The sequence below is a fragment of the Oryctolagus cuniculus genome, chromosome 21 (assembly GCF_051225735.1).
Source record: "Oryctolagus cuniculus isolate XC-2025 breed Fujian yellow rabbit chromosome 21, ASM5122573v1, whole genome shotgun sequence".
Classification (NCBI taxonomy): Eukaryota; Metazoa; Chordata; class Mammalia; order Lagomorpha; family Leporidae; genus Oryctolagus; species Oryctolagus cuniculus.
In genome coordinates this window covers 31,031,096-31,051,182 of record NC_142887.1, presented here as the reverse complement: position 1 = coordinate 31,051,182, position 20,087 = coordinate 31,031,096, and the positions used below count along the sequence as shown (strand labels likewise).

At 49.3% G+C, this 20,087-nt stretch overlaps 1 long non-coding RNA gene across 1 annotated transcript in view; it reads left to right on the top strand.

The window, feature by feature from the left end:
• The window catches only part of LOC127488328 (uncharacterized), a 66,501-nt gene that overhangs the window by 42,596 nt on the left and 3,818 nt on the right, over positions 1–20,087 (top strand). The window lies entirely within an intron of this gene.

The following is a 20,087-nucleotide window of genomic DNA, read 5'->3' as shown; positions in this document are numbered from 1 at the left end:
TACTGCCTCCTAGAATCTACGTTGTCAGGAAGTTGGAGTTGGAAACAGAGCCACGCCTGGAGCCCAGGTAGGTGCTTCCATACGAGAAGCAGGGATTTTAACCTCTAGGCCAAATGCCTGCTGCTCTTCCCACTTTTTTTTTTTTTTATCTTTTATTTAATGAATATAAATTTCCAAAGTACGACTCATGTGTTACAATGGCTTCCCCCCCCATACCGTCCCTCCCACCCACAACCCTCCCCTTTCCCACTCCCTCTCCCCTTCCATTCACATCAAGATTCATTTTCGATTATCTTAATATACAGAAGATCAGCTTAGTATACCTTAAGTAAGTATTTCAACAGTTTGCTCCCACACAGAAACATAAAGTGAAAAATAATAGATGATTTTTTTTAAATGATGATGAAATCAGATCTGACCTATTGTCATGTTTAATCCCAGTGAGAGTCAAGTTGGGAATTGATAATTTCTTTCTTTGTTTTTTTTTTTTTTTTTTTTTTTTACAGAAGATCAGTTTAGTGTACATTAAGTAAAGATTTCAGTCGTTTGCACCCCCATAGAAACACAAAGTGAAATATACTGTTTGAGTACTCGTTATAGCATTAAGCCTCAGTGTACAGCACGTTAAGGACAGAGATCCTACATGAGGAGTAAGTGCACAGTGACTCCTGTTGTTGACTTTACCAATTGACACTCCTGTTTATGGCATCAGTAATCTCCCTATTCACCAGTTATGAGTTTCCAAGGCTATGGAAGCCCCTTGAGTTCTCCGACTCTTATCTTGTTTAGACACGGTCATAGTCAAAGTGGAGGTTCTCTCCTCCCTTCAGAGAAAGGTACCTCCTTCTTTGAAGACCTGTTCTTTCCACTGGGATCTCACTCACAGAGATCTTTTTGCCAGAGTGTCTTGGCTTTCCATGCCTGAAATACTTTCATGGGCTTTTCAGCCAGATCCGAGTGCCTTTAGGGCTGATTCTGAGGCCAGAGTGCTATTTAGGACATCCGCCATTCTATGAGTCTGCTGAGTATCTCACTTCCCATGTTGGATCACTCTCCCCTTTATTTATTCTATCGGTTGGTGTTAGCAGATACTAGACTTGTTTATGTGCTCCCTTTGACTCTTAGTCCTTTCATTATGATCAATTGTGAACTGAAATTGATCACTTGGAGTAGTGAGATGGCATTGGCACATGCCACCTTGATGAATGCTCTTCCCACTTTTTGATGACATTTGTCCTCTAGGAGTTTCCTGGAAGTACATGGGATATAAATTTTCCAAATTCCTGCATGCGTGAAAATACCCAATATTTGATAAAGTATAGGATTTTAGGTAGGAAGTCCTTTTGTCTCAGAGCTGTCTTCCAGTTTCTAGTGCTATTATTAAGAAGGCCAATGCCATTCTAATTCCTGACTCTTTGTATGCAACCTTGCAGGATTTTGTTTTTAAGATTTGTTTATTTATTTGAAAGAGTCATAGAGAGGCAGAGGCAGAGAAAGAGAGAGAGAGGTCTTCTATCTGCTGGCCCACTCCCCAAATGGCCACAACAATTATCCAGGAGCTTCCTCAGGCCTCCCACGTGGGTGCAGGGGCCCAAGGACCTGGGCCATCCTCCACCACTTTCCCAGGCCACAGTAGAGAGCCAGATCGGAAGTGGAGCAGCCAGGTCCCGAACCAAACCAGCATCCACTTGGGATTCCAGCACCACAGGTGGCAGCCCCACTCGCTACACCACAGCTCTGGCCCCTGGGGTGTTTTTTTTTTTTTTTTTGTCTCCAGCAGTTAAGAAATTTCACCATGACCTACATCCCAGTTGTGCTGGCCACTCAGTGGCCCTTTCATTCGGGAGACTCCCATCCTTTGATTCCATAGTGTTTTCTTGACTTACTTCATTCCCTTTGTTCTGTTCCTAAAACTCCTGTTATTCAGATATCGGGATGAATTTCTCACCTGTCCCATCACAGTTTCTATCTCCCTTTACTCTGCTTTCTGGATTTGTGCGCAATCTGTTGTCTAATTTTCCCATTGGCTATTTCGTTTCTGATGGCATGTTTTTTTCTTTCTTAGAGTTCCCATTGCAGATTTTGCCCTTAGCAGGGGTCTGGGGGAGAAGAATCTCTTTTAGGGGAGTTTTAAAAGTAGTGAAATTTAATGTACTGTTTTTACCGACCATCACTACATGATTTAATTATTTAATAATTCCTACTGCCTGTTTGTATCAAATCCTTCAGGCTTTCATAGACTCTTAGATCTGCCTGAGACCATGGAATCATCTAGTCCAGCCCTGTCAACTCCCAGAGAGAAAACGGACTCTGAAAAAGGGAAAATGGAGACCAGTGTTGTTGTGTAGCGAGTTCAGCTGCTGCCTGTGATGCCATATAGATGTGTTTGTGTCCCAGCTGCCCCAGTTCCAGTCCAGCTCCCTGCTAATGTGCCTGGGAAAGTAGCAGAAGATGGCCTGAGGGTGTGGGACACCCCGAAGAAGCTCCTAGCTCCTGGCTTCTGCCTGGCCCAGCTGTGGCCATTGAGGCCGTTTTGAGAGTGAGCCAGCAGATGGAAGTTCTCTCCCCCTCTCTGTAACTTTGCCTTTCTTTTCTTTTTTTTTATTTTATTTATTTATTTATTTATTTATTTTTTGACAGGCAGAGTGGACAGTGAGAGAGACAGAGAGAAAGGTCTTCCTTTGCCGTTGGTTCACCCTCCAATGGCCACCGCGGCCGGCGCGCTGCGGCCGGCGCACCACGCTGATTCGATGGCAGGAGCCAGGAGCCAGGTGCTTTTCCTGGTCTCTCATGGGGTGCAGGGCCCAAGCACCTGGGCCATCCTCCACTGCACTCCCTGGCCACAGCAGAGAGCTGGCCTGGAAGAGGGGCAACCGGGACAGAATCCGGCGCCCCAACCGGGACTAGAACCCGGTGTGCCAGCGCCGCTAGGCAGAGGATTAGCCTAGTGAGCCGCGGCGCCGGCTATCTTTGCCTTTCAATAAATAAATAAATCTTTAAAAAAAATAAGAAGGGGTTAGTGCTGTGGCATAGTGTGTTAAGCTGCCATCTGCAGCACTGGAATCTCATATGGGTGCTGGTTTGAGTCCTGAATGTTCTACTTCCAGTCCAGCTCCCTGCTAATGCACCTGGGAAAGCAACAGAAGATAGTTCAGGTACTTGGGCCCCTACACCCTTGTGGGAGACCTGGAGGAGGCTCCTGGCTCCTGGCTTCAGATCAGCATAGCTCCAGCTGTTGCGGCCAACTGGGGAGTGAACCAGCAGATAGAAGACCTTTCTCTCTCTCTCTCTCTCTCTCTCTCTCTCATTCGACCTCTCAAGTAAATAAATAAAATCTTTAAAAAAAGTATACGACTTAGGAAGTTTTAACACACATATATGAAAGTACTCCAAAAAGTTCTTTAAAAAATATAACTAGAAGATAAGCTGATTTTAGTGCAAAAAATTTTTGAAATTCATGTATAGCTTTTTCATAGCAGTATTTTTTTTTTGACATGCAGAGTTAGACAGTGAGAGAGAGACAGACAGAGAGAAAGGTCTTACTTCCGTTGGTTCATCCCCAAATGGCCACTACGGCCAGCACGCTGCACCGATCCGAAGCCAGGAGCCAGGTGCTTCCTCCTGGTCTCCCATGCAGGTTCAGGGCCCAAGGACTTGGGCCATCCTCCACTGCCTTCCCGGGCCACAACAGAGAGCTGGACTGGAAGAGGAGCAACCGGGACAGAATCTGGTGTCCCAACTGGGACTAGAACCCGGAGTACCGGCGCCGCAGCGCCAGCCTCATAGCAGTATTTTTAAAAACACTTATTTGAAGATCAGAGTTACAGATAAAGGGAGAGAGAGAGAGATCTTACATCCACTGATTCACTCAAATGGCCATAGCAGCCAGGACTGGACCAGGCCAAAGCCAGGAGGAGCTTTATCCAGATCTCCCATGTGGGTGGCAGGGACCCAAGTATGTGGGCCATCCTCTGATGCTTTCCCAGTCCATTAGCAGGGAGCTGGATTGGAAGTGGAACAGCCAAGACTCAAACTGGTGCCCATATGGGATGCTGGCATTTCAGGCAGCAGTTTTGCTGGCCATACCATAACACCAGCCCAAATATATATTTTTTCATAAACTTTTAAAAAATTTTTATTTATTTATTTGAGAGGTAGAGCTACAGACAGAGGGAGAGACAGAGAAAGGGAGGTCTTCCATCTTCTGGTTCACTTTCCAGATGGCTGCAACAGCCAGAGCTGGGCTGATCTGAAGCCAGGAGCTTCTACCAGGTACAGGGGCCCGAGTACTTGGGCCATCCTCTACTGCTTTCCCAGACACAATAGCAGGGAGCTGGATCGGAATAGGAGCAGCCAGGACATGAACTGGTGCCCATATGCATTCTGGCACTGCAGTCGGAGGTTTAGCCTACTAATGCCACAGCACAGGCACTTTCATAAACTTTTTAAAAGTCCCTTGTATTTCATGGATTTCCAAAGCTTTTGCACTGAAACAAACTTATCCTTTATTTGCAGATTTAATGAACTTTTTTTTTTTTATAAATGATTTATTTATTTGAAAGGCAGAGTTACAGGAAGAGGTACAGAGAGTGAGCTTCTATCTGCTGGCTAGTCCTCAAATGGCTGCAATGGCCAGGCTAGGTCAGACTGGAACTAGGAGACAGGAGCCTCTTCCAGGTCTCCCACGTAGAAGGCAGGGGCCCATGCACTTGGGCCATCTCCCACTGCTGTCCCAGACACATTAGCAGGGAGGGTGGGAGCTGCTGCCCATATGAATGTCACCCATGGCAAACCCCCCCCCCCATAAGCCCGTCGAAGTCCCCTCATGTACTCCAGAGCTATCATCACAATCAATGCCGGTCACCCCAGAAATTCCTTCATGGCCCTCAGTAATGCCTCCTCCTACCCCAACCCAGGCAGCCACTGATCTGCCTTTTGTCACTATAGACTCATTTGCACTCGTTAAGTACAAAGGAATCATGCAAAACACTTGCCTTTCTCTCTGCCTGCCTTTTTTTTTTTTTTAATGGTACTTGGGAGACTGTCACCTGACTGTCCAGGTAGGGCTTCCCTAGCTCCGCCTGCCGCTGTGTCCTTTCGCCTGCGTGCTGCCAGCCTCCGGGCCAGAATCTTCAGTGCCCCAGTCTCTCTCCACCTGAGCCTGCTCTCAGGAAGGGACCAGTTTCTCCTTTCACACAGAGGTGACAGATACGATTTTATAGGGGTGATTTATGTGACTTTAAAGAAGACGAAAACCCACATTTGGCTTGTGCCAAAGAAATAAAGCTGAAATGATGGATTTCCAAGCATGAGCAGAATAGTTTGGAAGAGATTTTTGGACACAAGCCTTGCTGAACCTCTAGAACTGCGCCCTATATAATGGAGTCCTCCTGTAGTACTAACCCTGCCTGCCGACAGGCAGAATGAATTGGAGTCCCCTCTGCTACCATTCAGAATTTTAGTTTCCTGAAATGTCAGCCATGTAAAGGGCTAAAAAAAGAACTAACATCTCGCAGGACTTCCTTCCTTTCGGTCTGTTTGGCAGAGCAAACAATCCTGTGTAGATAACGGGTCGCTCAGGAGGGCAGAGCCTCCCGTGTAGTCCTCACATCCCTGGTTCCGGTGCGAGAAGGGCCCTCAGCAGTGGCCCGCTCGGCTGGAGCAGTCTACTAAGCTGGCAGCGGCTTGAGGACCAAGGCAGGAGAGCCTGTAGACCAGCGGCCTCAGGAGACACCTTGCCTGTCTCACGTTTCCTCATTCTCATTTTCACATTTAATCTTAACAACACTGTAAGGCAGGAGAATGGAGAACATTTCCCTATTTTAAAAATGAGGAAAGGCGGCTTTTCTTAGCCCCAGCCCTGTCCACAGGGCCCCCGGGCTGCCTGCCTGCCCGTGTCAGAGAACATGGGGCTTAGGGTCTCTGGACTGCAGCTGAGGAGTCGGGGCAGGGAGCAGAATGCACAGGCCCCTGCCCTCCCAGCCGTTGTTGCTCCCTCCACTGCCCTCTGTGACCATCCCCCACTGTACCTCTGCTCTTGAAGATCTGCAGAGCCTGGGCAGAAGGCAATTACAAGGTCCCCAGCAGCCTGTAGGAAGGAACCTATTGGAGGTTTTTCTGTGTGAGTGAGAGGATGCACTCAGCACAACACAGGTTAAGGAGAAAGACCAGAGGCAGTCCATGTAGCCCAGCTCAGCTCAGCTCTGGAATACTGACTCTGCCAAGCTGGGACAGGCGCAGTTCCCAACCTCACAGTCCTGCGAAATCTTGAACAGTGCAAACTGACAGTGGTTGTTAGAGTGGGAGGAGGTAGTACAGACCTTTCCCTCATTAATGCAGGAGAGATGTAGTGGAGGCTGAACTGGGGGAGGGCACAAAGAGATTTTTTTTTTTTAATTTATTTCTTTATTTGAAAGAATTTGAGAGAGAGAGAGAGATTGAGAGAGAAGTCTCCCATCACTGATTCACTCCCCAAATGGCCGCAATGGCTGGGGCTAATCAAAAGCCAGGAGCTTCTTCTGGGTCTTCCATGCAGGTGCAAGGGCCCAAGCACTTGGGCCAACTTCTGCCTTCTCAGGCCATCTGCAGGGAGCTGGATTGGAAATGCAGCAGCCAGGACTTGAATGGGTGCCCATTTGGGATGCCCGCTACACAGGCAGAGGCTTAACCTACTACAGAGTGCTGGCCCAAGGAGGAAATGTTAGAGATAAACTTGGCCAACTTCGGTATTTTGTTAGGCTAGCCATCCCTGTGCTGGTCGTCCCCACGCTGGCTGTCCCCATGCTGTCCGTCCCTGCGCTGGCCATCCCTGCGCTGGCCGTCCCTGCCTGCAGGGTCCCCAGACTACCTGCTGGTCTTTCAGGGCCAGGAAGTCACTGGCACCAAGCTTCCTTGCAGAAGGGAGCAGAGCTTTTGAGTCCTGCTTCTGTCCTAAGAGCACTGCCTCCCTCCACACTATGCCTTGTTATCTGCAGTTAAAACTCTCAAAAGCAAGTTTATCTACAAAGTGGACTTCCCACAATCTTTTTTGCATTTTTATCTATTTATTTGGGAGGCAGAGTTACAGATGAGGGAGAGACATAGAGAAAGTTCTCCAATCCACTGACTCACTCCTCATATGGCCACAATGGCTGGAACTGGGCAGATCTGGAGTCAGAAGTTTCTTCTCTGGATCTCCTACATGGAGATCTTGCCCAAGCACTTGGGACATCTTCCACTGCTTTCTCAAGCCACAAGCAGGGAGCTGAATCAGAAGTAAATCAGCAGGGGCCGGCGCTGTGGTGCAGCAGGTTAAAGCCCTGGCCTGAAGCGCTAGCATCCCATATGGGCGCCGGTTCTAGTCCTGGCTGCTCTTATTCCAATCCAGCTCTCTGCTATGGCCTGGGAAAGCAGTGGAAGATGGCCCAGGTCCTTGGGCTGCTGCACCCATGTGGGAGACCTGGAAGAAACTCTTGGCTCCTGGCTTCAGATCGGCGCAGCTCCAGCCGTTGTGGCTATCTGGAGAGTGAACCATCATATGGAAGACCTCTCTCTCTCTCTGCCTCTCTTCTCTCTGTAACTGACTTTCAAATAAATAAATAAATCTTAAAAAAAAAAAAAGTGAAGCAGTGGAGACTTGAACCAAGGCCCATAGGGGAAGCCGGTGCTGCAGGTGGAGGCTTAACCTATTATGCCACAGCGCTGCCCCTAACCCCAATCCCTTCAGCAAGAGGGCAGGCATTTATACATCCTGAGCATAATAAGGTGATCATTTCTCATGTATTTAACACATTCCACTTTAATTTCATTAGATTCTGTTAATGAGAACCTGCCATGGCCCAGCAAGGATTATTGCCGTCTCCAATAAAGAACTGAAGCAAAGGGAATTTGACTTACAGTCACTCAGATTTGGTGGTGGAGGCATAGCTGACACCTCACAAGCTAGACACAGTTGTAGAGGTGAGGCCAGAGCCTTCCAGGGATGGCTGAGGAACACAGTGGCCCAGGCTGGGACATCGTCCTGTTTTCAACATTCTCCGAGATTCTCTGTGGCCTTGCTTGCTGCATGGGGTCAGAAGGCCAAGGTTCCAGTTCCCATTCTGCCATTCGTCAGCCATGGGAATGTAGCATGATACAACTTTTTTGGATCTTAAGTTTTCTCATCTGTAACGTCAGAATTAAAATAAGCCAGAGATGTTTTAGTAGGAAGCGGCATTTAAATTACATCATTAAAATGTATCGGGCTAAATGTGAGGAAAGACAATGGCCATGTGTACTGCAAAAAAAAAAAAAAAAAAAAAAGGAATTCAAGATCTAATCTTGAAACACTGAGAGAACTGTAACTTGGAATATATAACAGATATTGATGTATCAAGTCAATGCATTTGTCTTCTGTGTGTTAGTTCATTGAAAGAGCAAACCACAGTTTACCCATTCCTGGAAAACTTGGTAAGTACTAAAAACTATTGCTTTGAGTTCTTCAGTATGACTGTGACACAGTGAAGGGTTTTTGAAATATGTGTGACGATGGAAGACTGAGGCCTCGAAATGGAAAATGCCAGGTCATAGGATATTCAAATCTTCAACTTTCCTAGATACTGGGTATTTGTTTCCCCTCATCCCCACCAACGCTTGTAAATTGTTGCAAATTGGCTGTGACTGGCTGTGAAATATTTTAATTTTCATTTTCCTAACTACTAGTGAGAACAAATTTCTTTTTTTTTATGATTTATTTATTTGAAAGACAGAATCCATCTGCTGATTCACTCCCCAAATGGCTGCAGTGGCTGGAACTGGTCTCGTCAGAAGCCAGGAGCTTCTTCTGGGTCTCCCACATGGGTGCAGGGGCCTGAGCACTTGGGCCATCTTCTACTGCTTTCCCAGGTGCATTAGCAGGGAGCTGGGTGGGAAGTAGAGCAACCGGGACTTGAACTGGTACCCATATGGGATGCCAGCATTGCAGGCGGTGGTTTTACCCACTATGCCACAACGCTGCCCCTTCCTTTTTTTTTTTTCCCCAAGATGGATTGATTTATTTAAAAGGCAGAGTTTACAGGGAGGGAGAGACAGAGACTGAATATAGTTTCATGTTTATTGACCATTTAGATTTTTTTTATTCTCAAGTGTCTGATTATATCTTTACCTACTTATTTAACTGGTTGTTTATTATTTTTAAAAGATTTGTTTATTTGAAAGGTGAGTAAGAGACCCAGAGAAAGAGGTTTTCCATCCATTGGTTCACTCCTGAAATGGGTGCAATAGCCAGGAGAGATTGGCCAGGCCAATTCCAGGAGCCTGAGACTCTATCTGGGTCTTCCATGTTGGTGAGTGGCACAGGCCCAAGTACTTGGGCAGTCATCTGCTTTCCCAGGTACATTAGTAGGGAGCTGGATCAGAAGTGGAGCAGGGGCCGGTGCTGTGGCATAGCAGGTAAAGCTGCTGCCTGCAGTGTCGGCATCCCATATGGGTGCTGCTTTGAGTCCCAGATACTCCATTTCCAATCCAGCTCTCTGCTATGACCTGGGACAGCAGTAGAAGATGGCCCAAGCCCTTGAGCCCCTGCACCCTCATGGGAGACCTGGAGGAAACTCCTGGCTCCTGGCTTCAGATCGGCACAGCTCTGGCCATTGCAGTCAACTGGGGAGTGAACCAGCTAATGGAAGACCTCTCTCTCTGCCTCTCCTTCTCTCTCTGTGTAACTCTGACTTTAAAGTAAAATAAATAAATCTTAAAAAAAAAAAAAAAAAGAAGTGGAGCAGCTGGGACTTGGGATATGAGATGCTGGCAGATTGCAACTTTACCTGCTGCGCCATGATGCCAGCTTCATGGGTTGTTTATTTTCATTGGAGTTACATGTGGGGTCTTCAACAAGTTCATGGAAGTGCATGTTATTAAAAAACCTACATGGATTTCAAAAAATTTTTGTATCAAAATAAACTTCCCTTTTGATTCCAGTTCTCTATGAACTTTTTAAAGTACCTGCATATATTATGGACGTTAATCCTTTATTGATTGTATGCATTGCAGATACCTTCTCCCAGTCTGTGACTTGTCTTCGTACTTTCTTTGATTTTCTAATTGAAAAAAAAATTTTTTTTTTATTTTTCTTTTTATCTTTTTTTTTTTTTTTTTTTTTTGGACAGGCAGAGTGGACAGTGAGAGAGAGAGAGACAGAGAGAAAGGTCTTCCTTTGCCGTTGGTTCACCCTCCAATGGCCGCCGCGGCCAGCGCGCTGCGGCCGGCGCACCGCGCTGATCCGGTGGCAGGAGCCAGGAGCCAGGTGCTTTTCCTGGTCTCCCATGGGGTGCAGGGCCCAAGCACCTGGGCCATCCTCCACTGCACTCCCTGGCCACAGCAGAGGGCTGGCCTGGAAGAGGGGCAACCGGGACAGAATCCGGCGCCCCAACCGGGACTAGAACCCGGTGTGCCGGCGCCGCTAGGCGGAGGATTAGCCTAGTGAGCCGCGGCGCCGGCCGAAAAAAAATTTTTAAAATCATAGTTAGTCGGTGCAGGTGTTTGGCACAGGGGTTAAGCTGCCAGTTGGTCCACCTGTAATCCCGTCTTGGAATGTGTGGTTCCAGTCCTGGCTACTCTGCTTCCAATCCAGCTTCCTGCTAATGTGCACCCTGGGAGGCAGCACTGATGGCTGGAGTACTTGGATCCACTGCCACTCACATGGGAGCCTGGACGTGAGTTTTAGACTCCTGGCTTCAGCTGGGGCGGACCTTGGCTGTTGTTAACCATTTGGGGTGTGAATCGGCATGCTCTTGCTCTCATTCTGTCTCTTTCAAATAAAATGAAATTAAAATTCTAAAAAATGGCCAATTCAGCAGCATTTTCTTTTATGGCCTTTGCCTTTATTTGAAGAAATCTGTCTTTGTTCAGGAATCTTAATTTTCATATATTTGCTTTTTGAAAATGTTAAAGTTCTTTGTTTCGTCTTCATTTTGTTTTCAGTTTTACTTTCCCCCATAGAAATTCCATTGTCTCAGAACCATTTAATGGACACTCCATCCCCTTTTCCATGGCTGGTAACATGACCTGCACTGTGCATTCTACAGATAGGTTTGCTTCCAGCTTTCCTATCCCTCTGTCTGATCCTGCAGTGTGCTGAAATGACGACTTTGACCTTATGCTTTAGATCTCTGTTAAGGCAAATCTTTACCTTCTTCAAAAGGAAGAGCAGTATTATGGCTTTTCTTGTGCTTTTTCTTTTCAAATGATTTTTAGTATCCAAGTTGTCAAATGTCATAAAAAACCCTACTGGAAATTTTCAGGGATGCGCTTGATTTCCAGACATGGCTGGTTTTACACCTCAGCTTCCCTCTGTGAACATGGCTCATCGCTTCATCGCTTTGAGCTTTTTTTTTTTTTTTTTTTTTTTTGCATTCTAGTTTTTGTTGCTATTATAAATAATAATATTAATTACTTTATAATAGTCTTTTGCTGACATATAGGAATGCTCTAGGTTTTTTATATTGATCTTGTATACAATAGCCTTAAAAAAACTTTCATCGGGGGGCCAGTGCCATGGCGCACTAGGTTAAGCCTCTACCTGCAGCACCGGCATCCCATGTGGGCACCAGTTCTAGTCCCGGCTGCTCTTCTTCCAGTTCCGCTCCCTGCTGTGTCCTGGGAAAGCAGTGGAAGATGGCCCAAGTGCTTGAGCCCCTGTATCCACATGGGAGACCAGGAAGAGGCTCCTGGCTCCTGGCTTCGGATCGGCGCAGCTCCGGCCGTTGCGGCCATTTGGGGAGCGAGCCAACGGAAGGAAGACCTCTATTACTGTCTCTCCCTCTCACTGTCTGTAACTCTATCTGTCAAATAAAATAAATAAAATCTTTTTTTTTTTTTTTTTTTTTTTTGACAGGCAGAGTGGACAGTGAGAGAGAGAGACAGAGAGAGAAAGGTCTTCCTTTGCCGTTGGTTCACCCTCCAATGGCCGCCGCTGCAGCCGGCGCACCGCGCTGATCCTGGCAGGAGCCAGGAGCCAGGTGCTTTTCCTGGTCTCCCATGGGGTGCAGGGCCCAAGCACCTGGGCCATCCTCCACTGCACTCCCTGGCCATAGCAGAGAGCTGGCCTGGAAGAGGGGCAACCGGGACAGAATCCGGCGCCCCAACCGGGACTAGAACCCGGTGTGCCGGCGCCGCAAGGTGGAGGATTAGCCTATTGAGCCACGGCGCCGGCTCATAAATAAAATCTTTAAAATAAAAACTTCCATCAGTTTTAATAATACTCTAAAGAGATACTTTGGATTTTTCTATGTAAATAGTTTAATTGCAGGTAGCCACTTTTATTTTCTTCCCTAGTCTAGCACCACATTGAATAGAATAGTGGATTTGGTCTGGACTAGAAAGAAAAAAGGGCTTCTAATATCTCATCGTTGGGTGTGATGCTTCCGGGGGGGTTTTGAAAAATATTCTTTATTGTGGTAAGAAAGTGAAGTAACTTTATATTTGTTAAGAATTTTTACTGTGAATTGGGTGCTGATGTTTTTTATCAAATGCCGTTTCTGCATCTATTGAAATACTCCTGTAATATTCTTTATTAATGTGAAAGACATTAAATGATTAATGTTAAACCATCCTTGCATTCCTGGGACAAACTCTAATGGGTCATGATTGATATTATTTTTATACATTGCTAGATATGGCTTGCTAATGTTAAGTATTTCGTACCTATGTTCATAAGTAAAACTGGCCTCTTTTTTTCTTTTCTCATACTTTCCTTATAGAGTTTCTAACTGTAAACATACTATTTTTATGTAAGAATTAGAATTAGAAGGGAATTTAAAGAACATCCAGTCTAATCTTACAATGCAATAGAAAGAACTGGAACCCAGGGAGAAGATATAGTTTTTCTAAAACCCTACAAAGAGTTGGAAATAAAGTACTTTGCAAAATACTTTTAAATTTCACGTTTACTTTTCCTGTTCACAATCACAGTGTCGTCTCTGCGGTGACCCTGCAGGGAGTGTAGTGCTTGGTGTCCCCATTTTATGGATGGGCTTTGTGAGATGCAGAGAGATCACCTCTCTGAATTCTATGACCAAGAAAAGCCAAGACTAGAAGCCAGGCTCTGACGCTAGACCAGACCCCCTGAAAAATTTCTTTTATTCTCTGCCCAGCCTCTCTGATAGATCTTGTATCAGCCAGAGATGGAAAGACTGATCCCAGGAGTCATGAGCCCAGTACTGCTGTCTCACTAGAGTCCATCCGTGCTTTCACAGGCACGTCAAACAGATGCCCCATCTGCAGGTAGTCCCCAGTGGACAGGGGCGAGGGCTTCATGAGCCCTACGGCACTGGGTGACTGGGGTATCTTTAAGGCCAGCATAGGTCTCTAAGAAAGAATGTTCTCTGGAGCAGAAATGGGTCCAGGGTGCCTACCTGTAGTCTTTGACAGCAGGGTCAGAGCACAGAAGCCTTGAAGGCCTGGCCTCAACACCACCATAGAAGGGGGCTCCAGTTGCTCTGGGCCCCTCCCCCACCCTCCGGCCACCGCCACCCCTCCCCCACATCTCAGCAAGCTGCTTCCTGCACCAGCGCCCTTGTTTTGCTTGTGCTATTTGTGTCTGCTTCTAACAGCTGGCCCCAGCCTGGCAGCCCCTAGCTCTGAGGATTATCCAATTATCCCATTAGCCCAGCATGTCCTTCCTTCCTCCAGAGCTATTAGCTCACCATCTCCCAGCTCCCTCTCTCTCTCAGGGCTTGTCCATAGCCTCCCTAGCTAGGCCCAGAGCTGGGTCAGTCCCCAGTCATATAGACTCGGAGAATGCCAGGGCTTAAAGGGACGAACGTGTCTCTCCATCTGCTTCGTCTTTTTGTAGGGAAGGAAGCTTGCCCGCCATCCCGAGTCACATGGCCTGTTAATCCCCAGGGAACTAAAACCCAGGTCCCTGGACTTCATCATGGGCGGGATCATTCTCACTGCGTCTGGCCAGGGTGCTCATCCAGTGATCACTAGATTTGGTCCTGGGAGGGAGTAAGTGCCATGCCCACCCTGCTCTGGAAATCTATGGTGTAGTAGGGAAATAGGACACTGGCTAAAACCAGTGCATTGCCCAGGAGCTAAGCATAGCTTTGCAGCAGAAGAGATGTTCCCAGTAGCAGGCAGGAGAGCTGAAGGCATCAGAAGGAGTGGTGAAGTCAGCAAGGCTCAGGGAGTTCCCCCGTTTTCTTGGAGTGAAAGGCTCCTGTGGCAGGAGCTGCCTGAAACGCAGAAGTGGGGCATGAACATGGAGGTTGGAGGACAGCTCTGTTTGGCTGTGGCAGGGGCAGGGTGAGGTGGGAGTGGGTGGCCAGAGACAAGGCTGGATAGCAAAGCTGTGACCCTGACTGCCCACACCAATGAATGCAGGCTGGAGCTGACACCCAGCTAGGGCCCACACGTGTTCTGGAGCAAGGGAGCTGATCTCAAGGAAGACACATCTGACTGCTTGGGCTGAACAGACTCCTGTGTAAGAGAGAAACGCAGAGGGGCCAGTTTGCAGCCTAACCAGGTAGGTAGCAGTGCTGAGGCTTCCCCTAAGACCATGATTGATGAGGGTTACTGAGGGGTAGAATGAATGGAACAGATTCCAGAGATGCTTAGAAGAATTAGCAGGGTTGGCTGGCTCCCCAGCTCACTAGGCTAATCCTCTGCCTGCGGCATCGGCACCCTGGGTTCTAGTCCTGGTTGGGGCGCTGGTTCTGTCCCGGTTGCTCTTCTTCCAGTCCAGCTTTCTGCTGTGGCCCAGGAAGGCAGTGGAGGATGGCCCAAGTCCTCGGGCCCTGCACCCGTGTGGGAGACCAGAAGGAAGCACCTGGCTCCTAGCTTCAGATCGATGCAGCGTGCTGGCCGTAGCAGCCATTTGGGGGGTAAACCAACGGAATTAAGACCTTTCTCTCTGTCTCTCTCTCTCACTGTCTAACTCTGCCTGTCAAAAACAAAAAAAAAAAAAAAAAAGAATTATCAGGGTGCAAGAGATCAGATTTAGGAACTTAAGGAAAGGAGAAGAATCCCCTATAAACACGATTTAAGAAGTAAGGAGTGGCAGGGCAAGTGTGGGGTAGATTTAGGAGATGGGTGACAGCAGTTTGTAAAAGTAGCCAAGTTTGCTTAACCCCAAACTGCATAGGACTTCATCCTGTGTTCCAGCCCCTCCCAGAGGCTCACACGAAGCGCCAATAAATGGCCACAGTGCTCCCACCTGGCAACAAGTGGTCTTAATTGAAGTGATGCTGCTGTCACCATGGAGGAGTTCAGGCCCCAGGGTGCTTTCTGTTGCTACACTTTTTGATTCCTTTCAGACCAGGTGATCACCTCGAGCCTGTACCCATACACCTGATTCAGGAGGTGACTTTTTTCTTTTCCTTTTAAGATTTATTTTATTTATTTGAAAGAGTTAGAGAGGTAGAGACAGAGAGGTCTCCCATCCACTGGTTCACTCCCCAGGTAGCCACAACAGCCAGAGCTGCGCTGATCTGAAGCCAGGAGCCAGAAGTTTCTTCTGGGTTTCCCACGTGGGTGCAGGGGCCCAAGGACCTGGGCCATCCTCCACTGCTTTCCCAGGCCACAGCAGAGAGCTGGATAGGAAGTGGAGCAGCTGGGACTAGAACTGGCGCCCATACGGGATGCCAGCGCTTCAGGCCAGAGCTTTAACCCACAGCACCACAGCTCCGGCCCCTCTTTTCTTTCTTAATACTTTATCATTCTCTCCTCCCAGTCCCCCATCTTACCACTTCTAGCTGCTTTGGGTTTCCAGGAACCCAATACTGACAATTTTAGCCACAGGATATGAGCCACCCTTATGTGCCTGTGGCCTTGAGGTGCAGCAGAGGCTCCTAAAAGGAACACAGATGAGGACTTGAGTGTCCCTGGAGCACATTAAAGACCCAACCATGAGTCTCAAATTGTTGCGTCATTGTGGCCTCCTGCATGAAGCAGTTATTCCGCTGGAGCTTCTGTGAGCCCCAAAACTCCTATGGGTCACCCTGCCAAGCCCAGTTGTGCCTCTCAGAACAGCGCTCGAGTCTTTCCTGTGCTCTGTTCACCTGCTGCCACAGCTCTCCCTTGACACTCTCCTACCCTGCTTCCTCCAGCCACTTCGAATCCGCACGCCCTCCCAGTCGTCACCACCTTCCTCGGGTGACTGTTCCACTCTGCTGGGTGCAGCTGAGAGCGTAGGGTATTGTAGTTTGACCGTGATCGGGTGTGGTACTGAGAACCCAGCACAAGCCTGCTGCCTTGAGCAGGACCTGGTGAGCCCCTTCAGCCTGTTCACAGGCTGTGAATGTGTGCGCTTCTTTCCCGGGCTTGTCTCACAGAGTTAGCCACTGCAGCGCTCGGCAGCTGAACCGTGTGAGCCGATGGGAGACCAGGTCTCTCCCTCTCTCCTCCCTGCTGCACTTTTACCTGGTGGTTTCTGAACCAAGAATGGATTTGTTACTGCAGTAATGATACTAAAATAATAGTAATTCTGAACATTAATGTTATATAAACCTTCCAGCACATTTATTAGCCCACTTTACCCGAAAGACAGCGCGGCAGCTCAGAGAGTGACTTGCCAGCAGTCCAGGAGTGTGTTTGAACCCATTCGCAGCTCAGTGAAGAAGGTGCAGTTAGAAGGAGCAAGCGGTGGGATTGCTTGGTGTCTCTGAACTAGGCAGCCTGGGATAACTGCAGCATGCCTGGGCAGGTCTCTCCAGTGCCCCCCACCCCCAAATCCTGTAAGTGACCAAGCAGTTGTGATATTGAGCCCTGGGACTGGAGAAGTTTTGTATGCAAAAATTTGATAATTTCCAAAAGTCCCATCTGCCTTTAAAAATTAAAAAAAAAAAAAATCTCTGAATCTAAACCAGGCTCTGTCACCCTCACTCCCCTTTCCAACCCAACTAGAAAATGTGGGTGGGTTGAGAGAGAACAGAAAAGAAAGATCAAAACTGTGACAAGTCTCTGACAACATTTTAACTTGAAAATTGCCTCCAAGTGGATGGCATAATTCTGTGTAGGCAGCCGTCAGTCAGGCACAGAGTGCCTCAGACCTGCCTGTTCTCATTCCCTAACGAGCACCTGGAGGAGCTGGGGCCTGGGACGGCTAACTTGGCTCCCTGCAGCTGGGCGTGACCTGTTCCTCCCCAGGACTCCCTGAGCTGTGTCCCCTCGGTCGCTCTCCTCCCACTACATCGGCTCACTCTCCCTGGTGCGTTGTCGGCTCCCCGTGTGCAGATCCTGATCTGGCTATTGACTGGCTGTTAGATGTCCAGATAGCCGAGTCTGTGCAAACCTTTTCAATGAGTGGCAAAAATCCCTTCTCCGAGTACCCTGCCCAGCCTAGAACTGGCTCCCCAGCCTGGCCTGCCCCTCTCCAAGCTCAGAGAGCCCCGTGGAGCTGCTCTTTCTCCTCTGGAATGGGCAAGGGTCGAGGCATGAGCATCTAAAGAAGGTGCTTCCCACGCCCAGGCGCTGTGCCTGTCTGTCTGTCCCCCTTCTTGGAGGCCGAGTCCTCTGCCCTCCTCCCGCCCCTCCCCTGGCTCCTCAGCCTGACAGGGCTGTCCTAGCTGTAATACTTGCCACTTATGCTGAGTGACAGTTGCCGTGAGGGTGGCTTGGGAGGAGGAAGGGGCGGTGACCCCACACCCTTACATAGCAGTCAGGGCCAGGACCTCACAGCACACTTTGTGGGTCTCCCCAGGTTCCTTTTTTTTTTTTTTTTTTTAAAGATTTATTTATTTATTTGAAAGGCAGAAATAGAGAAGGTGAGCGAGAGAGAGAGCGAGCTCCTGCATCCACTGGTTCACTCCCCAAATGGTCGCAATGACTGGGGCTGGCCAGGCTGAAGCCGGGAGTCAGGAGCTTCTTCCAGGTCTCCCACATGGGTGGCAGGGGCCCAGACACTTGGGCCATCTGCTGCTGCTCTCCCAGGCACTCCAGCAGGGAGCTGGATTGGAAGTGGGGCACCCTGTGGGGTGTCAGCACTGCAGGTTTTGGCTTAACCTTCTAACCCACAGCGCTGGCCCCTCTCCCCAGGTTCTGTCTCCCCCAAGGTAGCTTCTCCCCTGAGCAGAGGGGTCTTGCCCAGCTGGGAGTTCAGAGGAGGGTGCCCACAGCGGCGAGAGCCTGGGGCAGTGGCCACGCCAGAGACTGCAAGCATGGCAGGGGAGGAGTGTGTTCTGTGCACGGTGTCATCCTGAGGCCCCAGGAGTTGGCACCGCTGCACAGAAACCATCGCACTCCCCCAGCAGTTGTTCCGCACCCCGTCCTCTCTGCTGCCGTTGAAAAGGCGGCAGGCCGGCGCCGCGGCTCACTAGACTAATCCTCCACCTAGCGGCGCCGGCACACCAGGTTCTAGTCCCGGTTGGGGCGCCGGATTCTGTCCCGGTTGCCCCTCTTCCAGGCCAGCTCTCTGCTGTGGCCAGGGAGTGCAGTGGAGGATGGCCCAAGTTCTTGGGCCCTGCACCCCATGGGAGACCAGGAAAAGCACCTGGCTCCTGCCATCAGATCAGCACGGTGCGCTGGTTACAGCGCGCTGGCCGCGGCGGCCATTGGAGGGTGAACCAACGGCAAAGGAAGACCTTTCGCGTGCGCGCTCTCTCTCTCTCTCTCTCTCACTGTCCACTCTGCCTGTCAAGAAAATTAAAAAATAAAAAATAAAAAAAAATAAAAAGAAAAGGCGGCAGCTGCCATTCCTGTGATACTGAGTCCCAGATGATCCAGGGGCATCGGCAGCTCATTTCTCTTCACTGCCTGCCGTGGCCCAGTATCCCTGCCCTGCTGTGGTCTGGCTCCCTTAGTCAGCACAGAGCTGTAGCTCTACCCAGCTCCCTGAGCTCACCCCGTGTGATGCCTCCTGGAGGGGGGAAGAAAAGGGCCTTATACAAACAGGGAGAGCCCTGAAGTTCAGCAGAGGGCCTATCTCAAGGAGGCCAGGGGTAAGCCAAGACCCGGCCTGGGCCAGGCTGCTGCTCTCTGGTCTCCCTGGTCACACCAACCTCTCAGAGGGGCAGGGGCCACCAGGATATCAATCTGTAGTGAGACCCTCATACTTGCCACAGGCCTGAATGAAGTGTGCCACCCACCCCTGGCCCTTTGGGAAGAACAGGGAGCAGGCTAGGGGCCTTTGGACAGAGCTGTAGGGTCCCTGGCAGCCCAGGGCAGCGTGGGCCTGCGCAGAGACGCATCTGTACCCCGAGGGGCTGGGCAGTGGCACATTTCCCTTCAGCTGCTGCCCTGATGCGGGCCCTGCCTGTGAGCATGTTCATGTGTGCATACGTGTACTCTCTACAGTCAGAGAAATGACATGTGCTCATGTCTGCACACGTGCGTGTACTTGAGAGGCCTGCTCACAATGGAAGCCTCTACAGGGCTGGGGTATGAGTGGCACTGGGCCCCGGGGACCTGAGGAGGGATGGCCCTCGGAGGACTTGGACGGAGCATACTTAACACCCAGAACCCTTTCTCTTCTAAGCCCTTGGCTCTGCCTTCCCCAACCTCAAATCATACACCCAAACCTGGGTTCCCAAAAGAGCTCAGAGAAAGTTGGAGGGATGAGGTCTGTCTGCCCTACCTTTGTGGTTCTCTTAAGGGTCAACAGCAGCCTCGCTCTTGGCCCTTGCAGGCCCAGTCCAGATCACCATGCTGCCCTTAGCCCATAGCCAGTACAGACCCCGAGTATGTAGGAGAGAGGGTGCTGTGGGCCAGCTCATGGACTCTGCCCTTGTACCTGGCCCCTAACCCTGGCTGCGCGTAGCAGGCTAGGGAATCCTGTTTCAGGCACGGGGCCCAGGCCTCGTACTGCTCAAAGCTTCCGAGATGTTTCTCCCATCGGCTCCTCTGTGGTGACAGTGTGCAGATGTGTAGTGGAACAAAATGAAATTCAGGAAGATGGTTGTTCCCAGGCACAGGAAGCAGGGTAGGGGCACAGGGAGAGGTCAGATGCGTCAGCTGTAGTCACCACGTTTCCTTTCTTAAGCAGAGTGGGGATAGGCGTCTATTTCATAATTTTCAGTTTGATTGAAATAGTCCGTAAGTTAATGTAAAGAGGGGGGGAAGGCACATGGCTTTTGCAGTCAGATCTGGGTTTGAACCTCACTTTTGTTGCTTACTAGCTATGTGACCTGGGACGTGGA